This window comes from Schistocerca nitens, chromosome 3 (assembly GCF_023898315.1).
Source record: "Schistocerca nitens isolate TAMUIC-IGC-003100 chromosome 3, iqSchNite1.1, whole genome shotgun sequence".
Classification (NCBI taxonomy): Eukaryota; Metazoa; Arthropoda; class Insecta; order Orthoptera; family Acrididae; genus Schistocerca; species Schistocerca nitens.
Window position 1 is genome coordinate 707,996,421 of NC_064616.1, and position 20,896 is coordinate 708,017,316.

Consider the following 20,896-nt stretch of genomic DNA (forward strand, 5'->3'; position numbering starts at 1 on the left):
AAAGAAAATAAGTGATTTTATGGTTTGAGGAACAGACAAAGGAAGTAGTATCTTTCTATAACCTTACTCAAAACACGTGATCTATAAGACTTTTTTTATTCGAAAATAAACACCGGCTTTTCGCGGATGATGCTGTAGTATACAGAGAAGTTGCAGCATTAGAAAATTGCAGCGAAATGCAGGAAGATCTGCAGCGGATAGGCACTTGGTGCAGGGAGTGGCAACTGACCCTTAACATAGACAAATGTAATGTATTGCGAATACATAGAAAGAAGGATCCTTTATTGTATGATTATATGATAGCGGAACAAACATCTACATCTACATTCATACTCCGCAAGCCACCCAACGGTGTGTGGCGGAGGGCACTTTACGTGCCACTGTCATTACCTCCCTTTCCTGTTCCAGTCGCGTATGGTTCGCGGGAAGAACGACTGTCTGAAAGCCTCCGTGCGCGCTCTAATCTCTCTAATTTTACATTCGTGATCTCCTCGGGAGGTATAAGTAGGGGGAAGCAACATACTCGATACCTCATCCAGAAACGCACCCTCTCGAAACCTGGCGAGCAAGCTACACCGCGATGCAGAGCGCCTCTCTTGCAGAGTCTGCCACTTGAGTTTATTAAACATCTCCGTAACGCTATCACGGTTACCAAATAACCCTGTGACGAAACGCGCCGCTCTTCTTTGGATCTTCTCTATCTCCTCCGTCAACCCGATCTGGTACGGATCCCACACTGATGAGCAGTACTCAAGTATAGGTCGAACGAGTGTTTTGTAAGCCAACTCCTTTGTTGCTGGACTACATTTTCTAAGCACTCTCCCAATGAATCTCAACCTGGTACCCGCCTTACCAACAATTAATTTTATATGATCATTCCACTTCAAATCGTTCCGCACGCATACTCCCAGATATTTTACAGAAGTAACTGCTACCAGTGTTTGTTCCGCTATCATATAATCATACAATAAAGGATCCTTCTTTCTATGTATTCGCAATACATTACATTTGTCTATGTTAAGGGACAGTTGCCACTCCCTGCACCAAGTGCCTATCCGCTGCAGATCTTCCTGCATTTCGCTACAATTTTCTAATGCTGCAACTTCTCTGTATACTACAGCATCATCCGCGAAAAGCCGCATGGAACTTCCGACACTATCTACTAGGTCATTTATATACACTCCTGGAAATGGAAAAAAGAACACATTGACACCGGTGTGTCAGACCCACCATACTTGCTCCGGACACTGCGAGAGGGCTGTACAAGCAATGATCACACGCACGGCACAGCGGACACACCAGGAACCGCGGTGTTGGCCGTCGAATGGCGTTAGCTGCGCAGCATTTGTGCACCGCCGCCGTCAGTGTCAGCCAGTTTTCCGTGGCATACGGAGCTCCATCGCAGTCTTTAACACTGGTAGCATGCCGCGACAGCGTGGACGTGAATCGTATGTGCAGTTGACGGACTTTGAGCGAGGGCGTATAGTGGGCATGCGGGAGGCCGGGTGGACGTACCGCCGAATTGCTCAACACGTGGGGCGTGAGGTCTCCACAGTACATCGATGTTGTCGCCAGTGGTCGGCGGAAGGTGCACGTGCCCGTCGACCTGGGACCGGACCGCAGCGACGCACGGATGCACGCCAAGACCGTAGGATCCTACGCAGTGCCGTAGGGGACCGCACCGCCACTTCCCAGCAAATTAGGGACACTGTTGCTCCTGGGGTATCGGCGAGGACCATTCGCAACCGTCTCCATGAAGCTGGGCTACGGTCCCGCACACCGTTAGGCCGTCTTCCGCTCACGCCCCAACATCGTGCAGCCCGCCTCCAGTGGTGTCGCGACAGGCGTGAATGGGGGGACGAATGGAGACGTGCCGTCTTCAGCGATGAGAGTCGCTTCTGCCTTGGTGCCAATGATGGTCGTATGCGTGTTTGGCGCCGTGCAGGTGAGCGCCACAATCAGGACTGCATACGACCGAGGCACACAGGGCCAACACCCGGCATCATGGTGTGGGGAGCGATCTCCTACACTGGCCGTACACCACTGGTGATCGTCGAGGGGACACTGAATAGTGCACGGTACATCCAAACCGTCATCGAACCCATCGTTCTACCATTCGTAGACCGGCAAGGGAACTTGCTGTTCCAACAGGACAATGCACGTCCGCATGTAACCCGTGCCACCCAACGTGCTCTAGAAGGTGTAAGTCAACTACCCTGGCCAGCAAGATCTCCGGAACTGTCCCCCATTGAGCATGTTTGGGACTGGATGAAGCGTCGTCTCACGCGGTCTGCACGTCCAGCACGAACGCTGGTCCAACTGAGGCGCCAGGTGGAAATGGCATGGCAAGCCGTTCCACAGGACTACATCCAGCATCTCTACGATCGTCTCCATGGGAGAATAGCAGCCTGCATTGCTGCGAAAGGTGGATATACACTGTACTAGTGCCGACATTGTGCATGCTCTGTTGCCTGTGTCTATGTGCCTGTGGTTCCGTCAGTGTGATCATGTGATGTATCTGACCCCAGGAAGGTGTCAATAAAGTTTCCCCTTCCTGGGACAATGAATTCACGGTGTTCTTATTTCAATTTCCAGGAGTGTATATTGTGAAAAGCAATGGTCCCATAACACTCCCCTGTGGCACGCCAGAGGTTACCTTAACGTCTGTAGACGTCTCTCCATTGATAACAACATGCTGTGTTCTGTTTGCTAAAAAATCTTCAATCCAGCCACACAGCTGGTCTGATATTCCGTAGGCTCTTACTTTGTTTATCAGGCGACAGTGCGGAACTGTATCGAACGCCTTCCGGAAGTCAAGAAAAATAGCATCTACCTGGGAGCCTGTATCTAATATTTTCTGGGTCTCATGAACAAATAACGCGAGTTGGGTCTCACACGATCGCTGTTTCCGGAATCCATGTTGATTCCTACATAGTAGATTCTGGGTTTCCAAAAACGACATGATACTCGAGCAAAAAACATGTTCTAAAATTCTACAACAGATCGACGTCAGAGATATAGGTCTATAGTTTTGCGCATCTGCTCGACGACCCTTCTTGAAGACTGGGACTACCTGTGCTCTTTTCCAATCATTTGGAACCCTCCGTTCCTCTAGAGACTTGCGGTACACGGCTGTTAGAAGGGGGGCAAGTTCTTTCGCGTACTCTGTGTAGAATCGAATGGTATCCCATCAGGTCCAGTGGACTTTCCTCTGTTGAGAGATTCCAGTTGCTTTTCTATTCCTTGGACACTTATTTCGATGTCAGCCATTTTTTCGTTTGTGCGAGGATTTAGAGAAGGAACTGCAGTGCGGTCTTCCTCTGTGAAACAGCTTTGGAAAAAGGTGTTTAGTAATTCAGCTTTACGCGTGTCATCCTCTGTTTCAATGCCATCATCATCCCGGAGTGTCTGGATATGCTGTTTCGAGCCACTTACTGATTTAACGTAAGACCAGAACTTCCTAGGATTTTCTGTCAAGTCTGTACATAGAATTTTACTTTCGAATTCACTGAACGCTTCTCGCATAGCCCTCCTTACGCTAACTTTGACATCGCTTAGCTTCTGTTTGTCTGAGAGGTTTTGGCTGCATTTAAACTTGGAGTGAAGCTCTCTTTGCTTTCGCAGTAGTTTCCTAACTTTGTTGTTGTACCACGGTGGGTTTTTCCCGTCCCTCACAGTTTTACTCGGCACGTACCTGTCTAAAACGCATTTTACGATTGCCTTGAACTTTTTCCATAAACACTCAACATTGTCAGTGTCGGAACAGAAATTTTCGTTTTGATCTGTTAGGTGGTCTGAAATCTGCCTTCTATTACTCTTGCTAAACAGATAAACCTTCCTCCCTTTTTTTATATTCCTATTAACTTCCATATTCAGGGATGCTACAACGGCCTTATGATCACTGATTCCCTGTTCTGCATATACAGAGTCGAAAAGTTCGGGTCTGTTTGTTATCAGTAGGTCCAAGATGTTATCTCCACGAGTCGGTTCTCTGTTTAATTGCTCGAGGTAATTTTCGGATAGTGCACTCAGTATAATGTCACTCGATGCTCTGTCCCTACCACCCGTCCTAAACATCTGAGTGTCCCAGTCTATATCTGGTAAATTGAAATCTCCACCTAAGACTATAACATGCTGAGGAAATTTATGCGAAATGTATTCCAAATTTTCTCTCAGTTGTTCTGCCACTAACGCTGCTGAGTCGGGAGGTCGGTAAAAGGAGCCAATTATTAACCCAGCTCGGTTGTTGAGTGTAACCTCCACCCATAATAATTCACAGGAACTATCCACTTCTACTTCACTACAGGATAAACTACTACTAACAGCGACAAACACTCCACCACCGGTTGCATGCAATCTATCCTTCATAAACACCGTCTGTACCTCTGTAAAAATTTCGGCAGAATTTATCTCTGGCTTAAGCCAGCTCTCTGTACCTATAACGATTTTAGCTTCGGTGCTTTCTATCAGCGCTTGAAGTTCCGGTACTTTACCAACGCAGCTTCGACAGTTTACAATTACAATACCGATTGCTGCTTGGTCCCCGCATGTCCTGACTTTGCTCCGCGCCCTTTGAGGCTGTTGCCCTTTCTGCACTTGCCCGAGGCCATCTAACCTAAAAAACCGCCCAGTCCACGCCACACAACCCCTGCTACCCGTGTAGCCGCTTGCTGCGTGTAGTGGACTCCTGACCTATCCAGCGGAACCCGAAACCCCACCACCCTATGGCGCAAGTCGAGGAATCTGCAGCCCACATGGTCGCAGAACCGTCTCAGCCTCTGATTCAGACCCTCTACTCGGCTCTGTACCAAAGGTCCGCAGTCAGTCCTGTCGACGATGCTGCAGATGGTGAGCTCTGCTTTCATCCCGCTAGCGAGACTGGCAGTCTTCACCAAATCAGATAGCCGTCGGAAGCCAGAGAGGATTTCCTCCGATCCATAGCGACACACATCATTGGTGCCGACATGAGCGACCACCTGCAGACGGGTGCACCCTGTACCCTTCATGGCATCCGGAAGGGCCCTTTCCACATCTTGAATGACTCCCCCCGGTATGCACACGGAGTGCACATTGGTTTTCTTCCCCTCTCTTGCTGCCATTTCTCTAAGGGGCCCCATTACGCGCCTGACGTTGGAGCTCCCAACTACCAGTAAGACCACCCTCTGCGACCGCCCGGATCTTGCAGACTGAGGGGCAACCTCTGGAACAGGACAAGCAGCCATGTCAGGCCGAAGATCAGTATCAGCCTGAGACAGAACCTGAAACCGGTTCGTCAGACAAACTGGAGAGGCCTTCCGTTCAGCCCTCCGGAATGTCTTTCGCCCCCTGCCACACCTTGAGACTACCTCCCACTCTACCACAGGTGAGGGATCAGCCTCAATGCGGGCAGTATCCCGGGCAACCACAGTCTTAGTCCGATCGGGGGATGCGTGGGACGAGCTGGCCGTCCCCGACAAACCCCCATCCGGACCCCCACAGTGATGCCCATTGGCAACAGCCTCAAGCTGTGTGACCGAAGCCAACACTGCCTGAAGCTGGGAGCGAAGGGATGCCAACTCAGCCTGCATCCGAACACAGCAGTTGCAGTCCCTATCCATGCTAAAAACTGTTTTGCAAAGAACGTCTGAACTAATCTACAGAGAGCGCAAACAAATCGACAAAATTTAAACGGTTATTAAAATACAAGATTGCCTAGTAAATGCAGTAATGCTGCTACTAACGCACTGCTGACACACTGCTCGGCAGCGGAAGGAGACTACGCGATTTTACACTATTCAGGTACTAAAACGCGATGCTACAACTCTCAAATACTATAATACGCCCGAAATTTATGTATCAAACAATGCAAGTACCAAAAACACTCAAAGAAATTAATAATTAAACTATGTAAGAAATGAGTGAGCTAGGAGTATACGACTTGCTGCTGCAACTGCTTATCCAACGGCGGCAGGGAGCACACTGGTAGCAGTTACTTCTGTAAAATATCTGGGAGTATGCGTACGGAACGATTTGAAGTGTAATGATCATATAAAATTAATTGTTGGTAAGGCGGGTACCAGGTTGAGATTCATTGGGAGAGTCCTTAGAAAATGTAGTCCATCAACAAAGGAGGTGGCTTACAAAACACTCGTCCGACCTATACTTGAGTATTGCTCTTCAGTGTGGGATCCGTACCAGGTCGGGTTGACAGAGGAGGTAGAGAAGATCCAAAGAAGAGCGGCGCGTTTCGTCACAGAGTTATTTGGTAAGCGTGATAGCGTTACGGAGATGTTTAGCAAACTCAAGTGGCAGACTCTGCAAGAGAGGCGCTCTGCATCGCGGAGTAGCTTGCTGTCCAGATTTCGAGAGGGTGTGTTTCTGGATGAGGTATCGAATATATTGCTTCCACCTACTTATACCTCCCGAGGAGATCACGAATATAAAATTAGAGAGATTCGAGCGCGCACGGAGGCTTTCCGGCAGTCGTTCTTCCCGCGAACCATACGCGGCTGGAACAGGAAAGGGAGGTAATGACAGTGGCACTTAAAGTGCCCTCCACCACACACCGTTGGGTGGCTTGCGGAGCATAAATGTAGATGTAGATCTAGAAGATAGTGAAGCAAAGATGGTGGGTGTGAGAAGACAGGATTCAGGAAACATTTGCTGCAGCTCGTATTGTTAAAAAATAATGTAGTTATTCTCCATAAAATTCTTATGGCTTATAAGAGTTTAATCAGATTGTAAAATAGAAAACCAACGTTTCAGCTACTATTGCAAGTGGCCAAAAAGCTGGTTTGTCATTTTACAAAATGACGCGATCTACAACCGAGAATAATTTAATGGAAATTGACTCCGACCGCGAAAGCCTACTGACATCGAGTGTTGTTATCTTCGACAAAACTTCGTTACAAGAATGTTGTATGAATATGTAAGATACTTATCCATCATTTGGACTTGCTGCTTTTACATCTGCCGTGTTTGCAGATAGTGATGATAAGGCCGATTTTCTCTTTGCGGCAAACTGTTCTAGATGCATGAAAAATGGAATCATATACTTCAGCGACTATAATACACTCCTGGAAATGGAAAAAAGAACACATTGACACCGGTGTGTCAGACCCACCATACTTGCTCCGGACACTGCGAGAGGGCTGTACAAGCAATTATCACACGCACGGCACAGCGGACACACCAGCAACCGCGGTGTTGGCCGTCGAATGGCGCTAGCTGCGCAGCATTTGTGCACCGCCGCCGTCAGTGTCAGCCAGTTTGCCGTGGCATACGGAGCTCCATCGCAGTCTTGAACACTGGTAGCATGCCGCGACAGCGTGGACGTGAACCGTATGTGCAGATGACGGACTTTGAGCGAGGGCGTATAGTGGGCATGCGGGAGGCCGGGTGGACGTACCGCCGAATTGGGAATACAATAAAGGAAGTTGTCAGACCAAGTTCTTACACTATTTGCTATTATAACAACAAGGCAATTCAGCCACAGGCAGTTTGACTTTGGCAACAGTTTCGCTGTCTGACTTTTCGGTGTCTGATTTATCCTATTCTAGCCAGACACGCTCTTTAACGGAGAAAGAAGAAGATAACATAAGAGCTCCAAGGCTTTAGTTTACACAATAGCAAGCCATTCTAATACAGTATAGTCTTACTATAGAAAAGTAAATACGTTAGTGTAAAACGATAATGAATCGAAGCAATAATCTCAAAATGAAATACATATCACTTCCGTATAATACAGTTCTTACACTATTTGCTATTATAACAACAAGGCAATTCAGCCACAGGCAGTTTGACTTTGACAACAGTTTCGGTGTCTGACTTTTCGGTGTCTGATTTATCCTATTCTAGCCACAGTTCAGTGCATAGAGATCATCAGCGAGATGTCGGACGTCATTTCCAACTGTTGTCGCAATTGTTCAAAGGATGTTGCTAAAAATACAGTCCGGTAACGTCCCATACATGGTCAGTGAGCTATAGGTCCGGGTAACGTTCTGGAAATTTGGAAATTTGTGGTAAGTTTCTATGGGACCAAACTGCTAAGGTCATCGGTCCTTAGGCTTACACACTACGTAATCTAACTTAAACTAACTTACACTAACGACAACACACACACACCTATGCCCGAGGGAGGAGTCGAACCTTCGACGGGGGAAGCCACGCGAATCGTGGCGAGGCGCCTAAGACCGCACGGCTACTTCCCGCAGCTAACGTTCTGACCAGAGAGGTTGGTGAACGTCTTGAGGTGCGTGTTGGGTAGTGCTAAAAATGTGTGTGTGTGTGTGTGTGTGTGTGTTTGTGTTTGTGTGTGTGTGTGTGTGTGTGTGTGTGTGTGCATTGTCCTGCTGGAAGAGGAAATTTCCCTGAGGCTGTAAGTAGGAGCTCCTCCACCTCCACAGTTAACTGGTGTCACGCATTACCATCCGTGGAAATGAAATCAGGGCCGAAAGCACCACTGAGAGGACTCACATGGGGAAGAAGTACAGTGTCACAATAACGTTGATCGTTGAGTGTACTAAAGTTAATAAATCCGTCAAGAAGGCGATGAGAGTATTTATGCTATAAAAAGCAGATAATATGTTGATGATATTCCATTTCTACTTCTACATCTGCATCTACATATATACTCCGCTTCCCACCAAGCAGTGTGTGGCGGAGGGCACAATTCGCGCCAAAGTCATATTTCCCCTCCTCTGTTCCACTCGCGGATCGCGCAAGGGAAAAACGACTGTCTTAACGCCTCAGTACGAGCTCTAATTTCCCTTATCTTTGAATGGTGATCATTGCGCAATTTCAAAGTTGCTGGTAATAATATATGCTCTATATCCTCGGCGAAGATCGGATTTCGGAGTTTAGTGAGCAGCTCCTTCCGTTTAGCGCGTCGTCTAACTGCAAGTGTGTCCCACTTCAAACTTTCTATGAGATTTGTAACGCTCTCGCGATGGCTAAATGTACCAGTCACGAATCTTGCCGCTCTTCTTTGGATCTTCTCAATCTCTTGAATCAGACCCAACTGGTAAGGGTCCCATACAGACGAACAATATCCTAATGCTGGACGAACTAACGTATTGTAAGCAATTTTCTTTGTTGAAGGACTGCATCGCGTCAGGATCATACCAATAAACCGCAATCTAGATTTCGCCTTGCCCGTTACTTGTGTAATCTGATCATTCCATTTGAGATCATTTCGAATAGTCACACCCAGATACTTGACGGATGTTACCGCTTCCAAAGACTGCGCATTTATTTTGTACTCGTACATTAATGGGTATTTTCGCCTTGTTATACGCATTATGTTACACTTACTATTATTGAGAGATAACTGCCAGCCATTACACCATGCATTTATTTTCTGCAAATCCTCATTGATTTGTTCACAACTTTCGTGTGATACTACTTTCCTGAAGACTACAGCATCATCAGCAAACAGTCCAATGCCGCTGTCAGTAGCATCAACCAGATCGTTTATGTAAATCGTAAAAAGCAGCGGATCTATTACGCTGCCCAGGGGCACACCTGAGGTTTCGCTTGTTTCTGTTGAAATGACCCCATTTAGGACGACATACTGTTCTCTGTCTGTTAGAAAATTTTCTATCCAACCGCATATGTCATCGGACAGACCGTAAACGCGCACTTTTTGGAGCAAGCGACACTTAGACAATGAATGGACATCATTTAGCTCCAATATGACGGACGCAGAGGAATTGTGGGCAAAGTTTAAACTGATAGTAAATCGCGCTTTGGAGTCGTATGTACCAAGTAAGTGGACTAAAGCTAGTAACAATTGTCCATAGTTTAATAATCATATTCGGAAGATGCTGAGAAAACAGAGATTGTTACGCTCTCGGTACTAAAAAAGGAAACGCAAATGTCGCCAAATAAAAGCTAACAGAAAATTCGTGCATCCAAAAGAAGATCAATGCGCGAAGCACAGAACTACTTCCACCGTCATACCTCAGCGAAAGATCTTGCCGAGAACCCGAGGAAATTATGGCCATACGCAGAATCACTAAGCGGGTCGAAGGCTTCTATTCAGTCACTCGTCGACAAGTTTGGGTTGGCCAAAAGAAACAGAGAAAGGAAAGCGATGCTTTAAATTTCACGTTTAAGAAATAATTCACATATCACACAGACTCCCACGTGGAGGACACACAAGTAGGCATCCGTGGCGTAGAGAAGCAACTGAAAGAATTGAAAACAAATAAGTCTCCAGGTCCAGGTGTAATGCGAATTCGGTTTTACTGAGAGTGATCTTAGCTTGTATTTATCGCGAATCTCTCGCTCAGAATCAAGTCCGAGGTACAGGAAAAAAGCGCAGGTGACTCCTGTATCTAGTATAGGTAAATGGACGGATCCGCATAATTACAGATCAATGTCCACAACATCGGTTAGCTGCATAATTCTTGAACACATTCTGAGTTCGAACATAATAGAGTCGCTTGAGACAGAAAAGCATCAGCATGGATTTAGAAACCATCGCTCACGCGAATCTCAGCTTGCCCTTTTCTTACATGATATCCTACAACTCATAGATGGAGGGCAACAGGCAGATTCCATTTTCCTAGATTTCCGGAAAGCGTTTGACGCGGTGCTCCACAGTAGGCTATTGGCTAGGTCCGAGCATTCTGTTTAGGTTCCCATGTACGAGGGCCGTTTGAAAAGTCAGTGCAAAGTCCGAGAGATGGCACCACCAGCGCGTATCGCGGTCATGTTTAGTTAGTAGCATCTTTGGAAAGAACGCACACCGAGTTTCAGCCATATTGGTCTATTTCTCTGTGTTTGGCATTCGTGTGAATCAAGGAAGTCGAGTGATTGTCAAAAAATGGACGAATAAGAATTTCGTGTGGTAATTAAACATTACTTTATGAAAGGCAAAACGCCTCAGGAGACTAATTAGAAGCTTGATAAACATTACGGTGATTCTACACCTTCGATTAGAACAGTTTATAAGTGGTTTCAAAATGTTCGGAGTGGCCATATGGGCACAAGTGATGCTGAACGTTCTGGACGCCCTGAGGAGGTTATGACTCCAGAAATCATTGATAAAATCCATGATATGATGATGGATGACAGAGGAGTTAAGGTGTGTGAAATTGCTAGTGCTGTGGACATCTCGAATCAATGGTTACATAATATTTTGCATAAACATTTGGACATGAGAAAGCTATCCGCAAGGTGGGTTCCGCGATTGATCACGGTTGACCAGAAACGGAATCATGTGAAGTGTTTCAAGGATGGTTTGCAGCTGTTCAGGAAGAATCCGCAGGACTTTAAGCGTCGTTTCGTCACTGTGGATGAAACATGGATACATTACTATACTCCTGAGATCAAAGAACAATCTAAACAAAGGGTTACCAAGGGAGAATCTGCACCAAAAACGGCGAAGACCATGCCTTCGGCCGGAAAGGTTACGGCGACTGTCTTTTGGGATTCACAAGGGATAATCCTCATCGATTATCTGAAAAAGGGTAAAACTATTACAGGCGCGTATTATTCATCGTTACTGGACCGTTTGGAAACCGAGGTGCAAGAAAAACGCCGGCGATTGGCCCGCAAAAAAGTCCTTTTCCATCACGACAATGCACCTGCACACCTCAGCAGCTGTGGTCGCAAAATTAATGGAAATAGGATTCCAACTCGTTTCACATCCCCCCTATTCTCCAGACTTGGCTCCCTCGACTACTATTTGTTCCCCAATTTGAAGAAATGGCTGGCAGGACAAAGATTTTATTCAAACGAGGAGGTGATTGCAGCAACTAATAGTATTTTTCAGATTTGGACAATTCCTGTTATTCGGAAGGGATCAACAAATTAGAACAGCATTGGACGAAGTGTATAAGTCTAAAACGAGACTGTGTCGAAAAATAAAAATGGTTTACCGCAAACACGTAAGTAGTTTTTATTTTTGCACGGACTTCTCAAACGTCCCGCGTATGTGAGCGGCTCAAAGACTTTTTAAGTAATAGAACCCAGTACATTGTTCTCGACGGTCAGTGTTCACCACAGAGAAGTGTCTCGTGAGGAGTGCCTCAGGAAACTGTGATAGGCTTGGTATTATTCTCTGTATATACACTCCTGGAAATTGAAATAAGAACACCGTGAATTCATTGTCCCAGGAAGGGGAAACTTTATTGACACATTCCTGTGGTCAGATACATCACATGATCACACTGACAGAACCACAGGCACATAGACACAGGCAACAGAGCATGCACAATGTCGGCACTAGTACAGTGTATATCCACCTTTCGCAGCAATGCAGGCTGCTATTCTCCCATGGAGACGATCGTAGAGATGCTGGATGTAGTCCTGTGGAACGGCTTGCCATGCCATTTCCACCTGGCGCCTCAGTTGGACCAGCGTTCGTGCTGGACGTGCAGACCGCGTGAGACGACGCTTCATCCAGTCCCAAACATGCTCAATGGGGGACAGATCCGGAGATCTTGCTGGCCAGGGTAGTTGACTTACACCTTCTAGAGCACGTTGGGTGGCACGGGATACATGCGGACGTGCATTGTCCTGTTGGAACAGCAAGTTCCCTTGCCGGTCTAGGAATGGTAGAACGATGGGTTCGATGACGGTTTGGATGTACCGTGCACTATTCAGTGTCCCCTCGACGATCACCAGTGGTGTACGGCCAGTGTAGGAGATCGCTCCCCACACCATGATGCCGGCTGTTGGCCCTGTGTGCCTCGGTCGTATGCAGTCCTGATTGTGGCGCTCACCTGCACGGCGCCAAACACGCATACGACCATCATTGGCACCAAGGCAGAAGCGACTCTCATCGCTGAAGACGACACGTCTCCATTCGTCCCTCCATTCACGCCTGTCGCGACACCACTGGAGGCGGGCTGCACGATGTTGGGGCGTGAGCGGAAGACGGCCTAACGGTGTGCGGGACCGTAGCCCAGCTTCATGGAGACGGTTGCGAATGGACCTCGCCGATACCCCAGGAGCAACAGTGTCCCTAATTTGCTGGGAAGTGGCGGTGCGGTCCCCTACGGCACTGCCTAGGATCCTACGGTCTTGGCGTGCATCCGTGCGTCGCTGCGGTCCGGTCTCAGGTCGACGGGCACGTGCACCTTCCGCCGACCACTGGCGACAACATCGATGTACTGTGGAGACCTCACGCCCCACGTGTTGAGCAATTCGGCGGTACGTCCACCCGGCCTCCCGCATGCCCACTATACGCCCTCGCTCAAAGTCCGTCAACTGCACATACGGTTCACGTCCACGCTGTCGCGGCATGCTACCAGTGTTAAAGACTGTGATGGAGCTCCGTATGCCACGGCAAACTGGCTGACACTGACGGCGGCGGTGCACAAATGCTGCGCAGCTAGCGCCATTCGACGGCCAACACCGCGGTTGCTGGTGTGTCCGCTGTGCCGTGCGTGTGATAATTGCTTGTACAGCCCTCTCGCAGTGTCCGGAGCAAGTATGGTGGGTCTGACACACCGGTGTCAATGTGTTCTTTTTTCCATTTCCAGGAGTGTATAAATGATCTGATGGACAGGATTAGCAGCAATCTACAGCTGTTTGCTGATGACGCTGTGGTATAAGGAAATGTGTCGTCGTTGAGCGACTGTAGGAGTATACAAATTCACTTGGCCAGAATTTCTAGTTGGTGTGAACCCAATTCGGAATCCCCGGAGGGAAGACGACCCTCTTTTCACGAGGCACTATTGAGAAAATTTAGAGAACCGGCGTTTGAGGCCGACAACAGAGCGATTCTACAGCCACCAACGTACATTTCGACTGGGGATGACGAATATAAGATACGAGAAATTAGGGCTTGTACGGAGGCTTGTAGAAAGTTGTTTTTCCTTCGATCTGTTTGCTAGTCGAACAGGAAGGGAAATGATTAGTAGTGGCACTTGGTAGCCTCCGCCATGCACCGTGCGGTGGCTTGTGTAATAGGTATGTAGATATGGAAACATCGTATATTGTATTAAATAAACCAAATACTTTATCCCTGTTTCAAAAAATTTTATTTTCGTACCACTTAGTTGTCTACTGGAAAATAAGTTTACAAGCAGAAACCTATGTCTTATGGATATAAATTTTTGTGAAACAAGGCAAAGGTCCCGAGTTCGACTCTCGGTCCCGCACACAGTTTTAATCTTCCAGGAAGTTTCAAGGCAAAAAAGTGTTTCGTGTAAGTTGCATAAAATAAATAATTAAAGCACTCTGTAAATGTAAAATACACAACTTGTAGGTAGGTAGATACAAATTTTGCAGGAAAGATAGAAAACCTGAAAAGGAAAATGCAAAGGCTCATTCTGGGGTGAGTGAAGTTAAGCAGAAAGAAGATAAGGTTTTTGGACAGTCGAATATAAGTTAATAACAACAGCAGCAGAAAATGTTGAAACGGGACTATAATTTGTCATGAATACGAAGGTAGGTGCCACAGTGATTTACTGTGACCTGTTCAGTGTTAGAATTATTCTCATAATAATCGACAGCAAACCGACGCCAACGACAGTAGTTCAGTTATACACACCGATGTCACAAGCAGAAGATGAAGAGACAGAGATAGTTCGTGAGGATATGGAAGCGTAACTCAGCATGTGAAGGGAGATGATAATGTGATAATCATGGGTGACTGGAACGCTGTAATAGAGGAAAAGATAGAAGCTAGAGTACGGGAAAATTTGGGCTCGGTAGGGATGAGAGGGGAGAAGGATTAATTGATTTCTGCAAGAAATTTCAGCTAGCGACAGCGAAAGCATTGTTCAAAATTCACATGAGGAGGAGTATACTTGGAAAAGGCCTGGAGACACACGAATATCCCAGTTGGATTATATCATTGTGAGACAGAGATTCCGAAATAAGATACTGGATTGTAAAGCGTGCCCAGGAGAATATACCGACTCAGATCAAAATTTACTAATGATTAAGAGCAGGCCGAAGTTTAAGCGAATCGTCAGGAAGAATCAACGTGGAAAGAAGTGGAAGAAGAGAGCTTAAAAGACAATCGCTGAAATTAGAACAGTCAAATACAAGTACAAGGAAATTGAGACAGAAGAAACCCCTGGTAACAGAGGAGATACTTCAATTGATGGACGAAAAAAAGACGTACAAAACTGCTCAGGGAAATACAGCAATACAGGAATATAAGTCAACTAAGAATGAAATAAATACGAAGTGCAGTGGAGCTAGGACGATGTAGCTGCAAGAAAAATGCGAAGAAACTGGAAAAGATACGTTCGTGAGAAGGATAAATTCAGCACAGAGAAAAGTGAAAACAATTAAAAGCAAAGGCGCCAACATTAAATTTGCAAGAGAAGTTCCACTGTTAAACGCAGAGGAGAAAGTGGATAGATGGAACGAGTACAATGATTGCCTCTACGAGGGGGAGGAACTATCTGGTAACGCGATAGAAGAAGAAATTGAAATCGATATGGAAGAGACAGGAGTCCAACATTAGAGTCAGAGTTTGACAGCTTTGGAAGACTTGCGACGAAATAAAATGGGAGGCGTAGAAAACATTCCTTTGGAATTTCTAAAATCATTGGAGGAACTGGCAACCAAACGAATATTCAAGTTGGTGTGTAGAATCTATGAGACTGTAAACATACCATTAGACTTTCGGAAGAATAGCAATGGCAGATAAGTGCGGCAGTTATCGCACAGTCAGCTTAATAAGTCATACATCCAAGTGGCTGAGAACATTAAGAAAAATCGACACCTTCATAGAAATTGTCGACGTGGAAAAAAGTGTTAGAGAAAGTAAAATTGTGCAAGATATTCGATATTCTCAGAAAAGTAGGTGCAAATTATAAGGAAAGACAGAGAATACACAATATGTGCAAGAACCAAAAAGTAACAATAAGAACTGAAGATCGAGAACGAAATGCTCGGATTTAAAACGTATGGCAGAGATTCAGTCTTTGCCCTTACTGTTCAAGATTTACATCGAAGAAGCAATGGCGGAAGTACAGAAGTGGTACTAAAAATTCAAGGTGAAAGAATGTTAATGACCAGAGTCGCTGATGACATTGCTTTTATAAGTAAAAGCAACGAAGAAATATAGGATATGTTGAATAAAACGAACAGTCTACTGAGCGCAGAATATGAATTGAGAGTAAATCAAAGAAAGATGAAAGTAATGAGCTGTTGCAGAAATGAGATTAACGTTGAACTTAACGCAAAAATTGTGTACTATGTAGCAGATCAGGTGAAGGAATTCTGTTATAACACACGTCGGATAAAGCAAAGAGGACTTAAAAAGTAGGTTACAGTCAAAGAGGGCATACCTAGCCAAAAGTAGTCTAGTAGTGTCAAATATTGGCTTCAATTTGAGGAAGTGATTTCTGAAAATGTACGTCTGGAGAACAGTTTTGTAGGGAATTGAATCATGGACGGCAGGAAAACCGGAGAAGAAGAGAATCGAAGCTATGCAGATATGGTGCTATAGAAGGACGAAAAAAAGGTGGACTGATAAAATAAGGAATGAGGTTCCCCGTAGAAACGTAGAGGAAAGAGATATGTGAAAAATACCGACAAGAATGAGGGACAAGATGATAAGACATGTGTTAAGACATCGGGGAATAATCCCATGGTACTAGAGGCAACCGTAGAGAGCAGGGAGACAGAGCCAGGAATCTACAGCTACACACATACTCCGCAAGCAATCGCATGGTGAATGGTGGAGGGTACAACGTACCATTACTATCACTGTTCCACTCGCAAATATAGCGAAGGCAAACAACTGTCTGTATATGTACACATGAGCCTTAATTTCTCTTATGTTCGTGGTCCTTGCGCGAACTGTATGTTGGCGACAGTATACAGGTGGTCCATTGATGGTGCGCGGGCCAAATATCTCACGAAATAAGCATCAAACGAAAAAACTACTAAGAACGTAACTCGTCTAGCGTGAAGGGGGAAACCAGATGGCGCTATGGTTGGCCCGCTAGATGGCGCTGCCATAGGTCAAACGGATATCAACTGCGTTTTTTAAAATGGGAAACCCCATTTTTTATTACATATTCGTGTAGTACGTAAAGAAATATGAATGTTTTAGTTGGACCACTTTTTTCACTTTGTGATAGATGGCGCTGTAATAGTCACAAACGTATAAGTACGTGGTATCACGTGACATTCCGCCAGTGCGGACGGTATTTGCTTCGTGATACATTACCCGTGTTAAAATGGACCGTTTACCAATTGCGGAAAAGGTCGATATCGTGTTTATGTATGGTTATTGTGATCAAAATGCCCAACGGGAGTGTGCTATGTATGCTGCTCGGTATCCTGGACGACATCATCCAAGTGTCCGGACCGTTCGCCGGATAGTTACGTTATTTAAGGAAACAGGCAGTGTTCAGCCGCATGTGATACGTCAACCACAATCTGCAACAAATGATGATGCCCAAGGAGGTGTTTTAGCTGCTGTCGCGGCTAATCCGCACATCAGTAGCAGACGAATTGCATGAGAATCGGGAATCTCAAAAACGTCGGTGTTGAGAATGTTACATCAACATCGATGCACCCGTACCATATTTCTATGGACCAGGAATTGCATGGCGACGACTTTGAACGTCGTGTACAGTTCTACCACTGGGCACAAGAGAAATTACGGGACGATGACAGATTTTTTGCACGCGTTCTATTTAGCGACGAAGCGTCGTTCACCAACAGCGGTGACGTAAACCGGCATAATATGCACTATTGGGCAACGGAAAATCCACGATGGCTGCGACAGGTGGAACATCACCGACATTGGCGGGTTTATGTATGGTGCGGCATAATGGGAGGAAGGATAATTGGCCCACATTTTATCGATGGCAATCTAAATGGTGCAATGGATGCTGATTTCCTGCGTAATGTTGTACCGATGTTACTACAAAATATTTCACTGCATGACAGAATGGCGATGTACTTCCAACATGATGGATGTCCGGCACATAGCTCGCGTGCGGTTGAAGCGGTATTGAATAGCATATTTCATGACAGGAGAATTGATCGTCGAAGCACCATACCATGGCCCGCACGTTCACCGGATCTGACGTCCCCGGAATTCTTTCTGTGGGGAAAGTTGAAGGATATTTGCTATCGTGATCCACCGACAACGCCTGACAACATGGGTCATCGCAGTGTCAATGCATGTGCGAACATTACGCAAGGCGAACTACTAGCTGTTGAGAGGAATGTCGTTACACATATTGCCAAATGCATTGAGGTTGACGGACATCATTATGAGCATTTATTGCATTAATGTGATACTTACAGGTAACAGCATGCGTTCTCAGAAATGATAAGTTCACAAACGTACAAGTAGCACATTGGAGCAACCGAAATAAAATGTTCAAACATACCTACGTTATGTATTTTAATTTAAAAGCCCACCTGTTACCAACTGTTCGTCTGAAATTGTGAGCCATATGTTTGTGACTGTTAGAGCGCCATCTATCACAAAGCGAAAAAAGTGGTCCAACTAAAAAATTCATATTTCTTTACCTACTACACGAATATGTAATGAAGAATGGGTGTTCCTATTTAAAAAAAATGCAGTTGACATCCGTTGGACCTATGGCAGCGCCATCTAGCGGGCCAACCATAGCCCCATCTGGTTTCCCCCTTCAAGCTAGATAAGTTTCATTCTATGTAGTTTTTTCGTTTGACGCTTATTTCGCGAGATATTTGGCCCGGTCACGATCAATGGACCACCCTGTATATGTTTTGCAGTCAGCTTCAGATTTCGGTTTTCTAAATTTTCTCGACAGTGTTTCGCGAGAAGGACGTCATCTTGCCTCCGGGGATTCCCATTTGAGTTCACGAAGCATCTCCGTAATAATCGCTTATTGATCGTACCTACCGGTAGCTAATCTAGCAGCACGCTTCTGAATTTCTTCGGTGTATTCCTTTAATCCGGCCTGGTGGGGATCCGAAACAGTCGAGCTGTACTCAAGAATGAGTCACACTAGTGTTCTATATGCGGCCTCCTTTATAGATGAGCTACATTTTCCTAAAATTCTCCCAATACACCGAAGTCGACTATTCGTCTTCCCTAGTGCCGTCCTTACGTGCTCGTTCCATTCCAATCGTTTTGCAACGTTACGTCTACGTATTTAATCGACATGACTGTGTCAAGCAGCAAACTAATGATGCTGCATTCGAACATTACAAAATTTTTCCACTCATCTGCAGCAACTTACAAAAAATGGCTCTGAGCACTATGGGATTTAACATCTTAGGTCATCAGTCCCCTAGAACTTAGAACTACTTAAACCTAACTAACCTAAGGACATCACACACATCCATGCAGGCAGGATTCGAACCTGCGACCGTAGTGGGTCGGGCGGTTCCAGACTGTAGCGCCTAGAACCGCTCGGCCACACCGGCCGGCAGCAACTTACGGTTTTCTACCTTTAGAGCTAGTTGCCATTCATCACACCAACTAGAAATTTTGTCTAACTTATCTTGTATCCTCCAACAATCATTCAATGACGACACTTTCCCTTACACTACAGCGTCGTCATGAAATCTGATTATTTATGTGTCCTATGACACTTCCGTAGGGCACTCCTGAGGATAACGTTGTCTCAAGGCGGCCGCCGTGGCCGAGCTGTTCTAGGCGCTTCAGTCCGGAACCGCGCTGCTGCTACAGTCGCAGGTTCGAATCCTGCCTCGGGCATGGATGTGTGTGATGTCCTTAGGTTAGTTAGATTTAAGTAGTTCTAAGTTCTAGGGGACTGATGACCTCAAATGTTAAGTCCCATAGTGCTCAGAGCCATTTGAACCTTGTGTCTGATGAACAGTGACCTTCGAGGGCAACGTACTGGGATTTATTACAAGCGGCGATCGAAAAGTTTCTGTTCGATGTCCGTACGGTCCAGAATCGGTATACCAATCACCAAAATCGCCGTTGGCACTGAGGTAATCAACCCACTGACGCACCAGCTGGAAGACACCCGTTTGGTAAAATAATGTGTCCTACTGGGTAAAGAAGTCCGTAACTAGAATGAGATTTTCACTCTGCAGCGGAGTGTGCGCTGATATGAAACTTCCCGGCAGATTAAAACTGTGTGCCGGACCGAGACTCGAACTCGGGATCTTTACCTTTCGCGGGCAAGTGCTCTACCAACTGAGCTACCCAAGCACGACTCACGCCCCGTCCACACAGCTTTACTTCTGCCAGTACCTCGTCTCCTACCTTCCAAACTTTACAGAAGCTCTCCTGCGAACCTTGCTGAACTAGCACTCCTGAAAGGAAGGATACTGCGGAGACATGGCTTAACTGCAGCCTGGGGGAGTGAAAATCTCATTCTGGAAACATCCCCTAGGCTGTTTGTAAGCCATGTCTCCTTTCTTTCAGGAGTGCTAGTTCTGCAAGGTTCGCAGGAGAGCTTCTGTAAAGTTTGGAAGGTAGGAGACGAGATACTGGCGGAAGTAAAGCTGCGAGGACGGGGCGTGAGTCGTGCTTGGGTAGCTCAGTTGGTAGAGCACTTGCCCGCGAAATGCAAAGGTCCCGAGTTCGAGTCTCGGTCCGGCACACTTTTTTAATCTGCCAGGAAGTTTCAAGTCCCACGCCCTTTTTAAGGGACCGCATGTGTGACAATAGCATGGGAAAAGATCGGTACTACATGGCGAATGCTCGAGTGTCTCCCACTTGAGATGGCATCATACGTAATGGATGAGGCTGGCCTCCCACACATTCTTCATTCGTCGGTGGATGTCTACAGGTGTTTGTCCTTCGGCAGTCAAGAAAAGAATGAAAGCACGTTGGTCCTGTTTGGACGCATTTCGTAGTAACGTCGCCATAGTTCAAGTCTCGCATTTACAGCACGCACTTGGGAAAGATGCGAATGCCACCCCGATCATTTGCCTACATGCAGGTGCTCATATGTAGCATCGCACTCACGCTACATTGCATTTCCGCTCAGCAGTGCCCTCAAACGAAATCTTT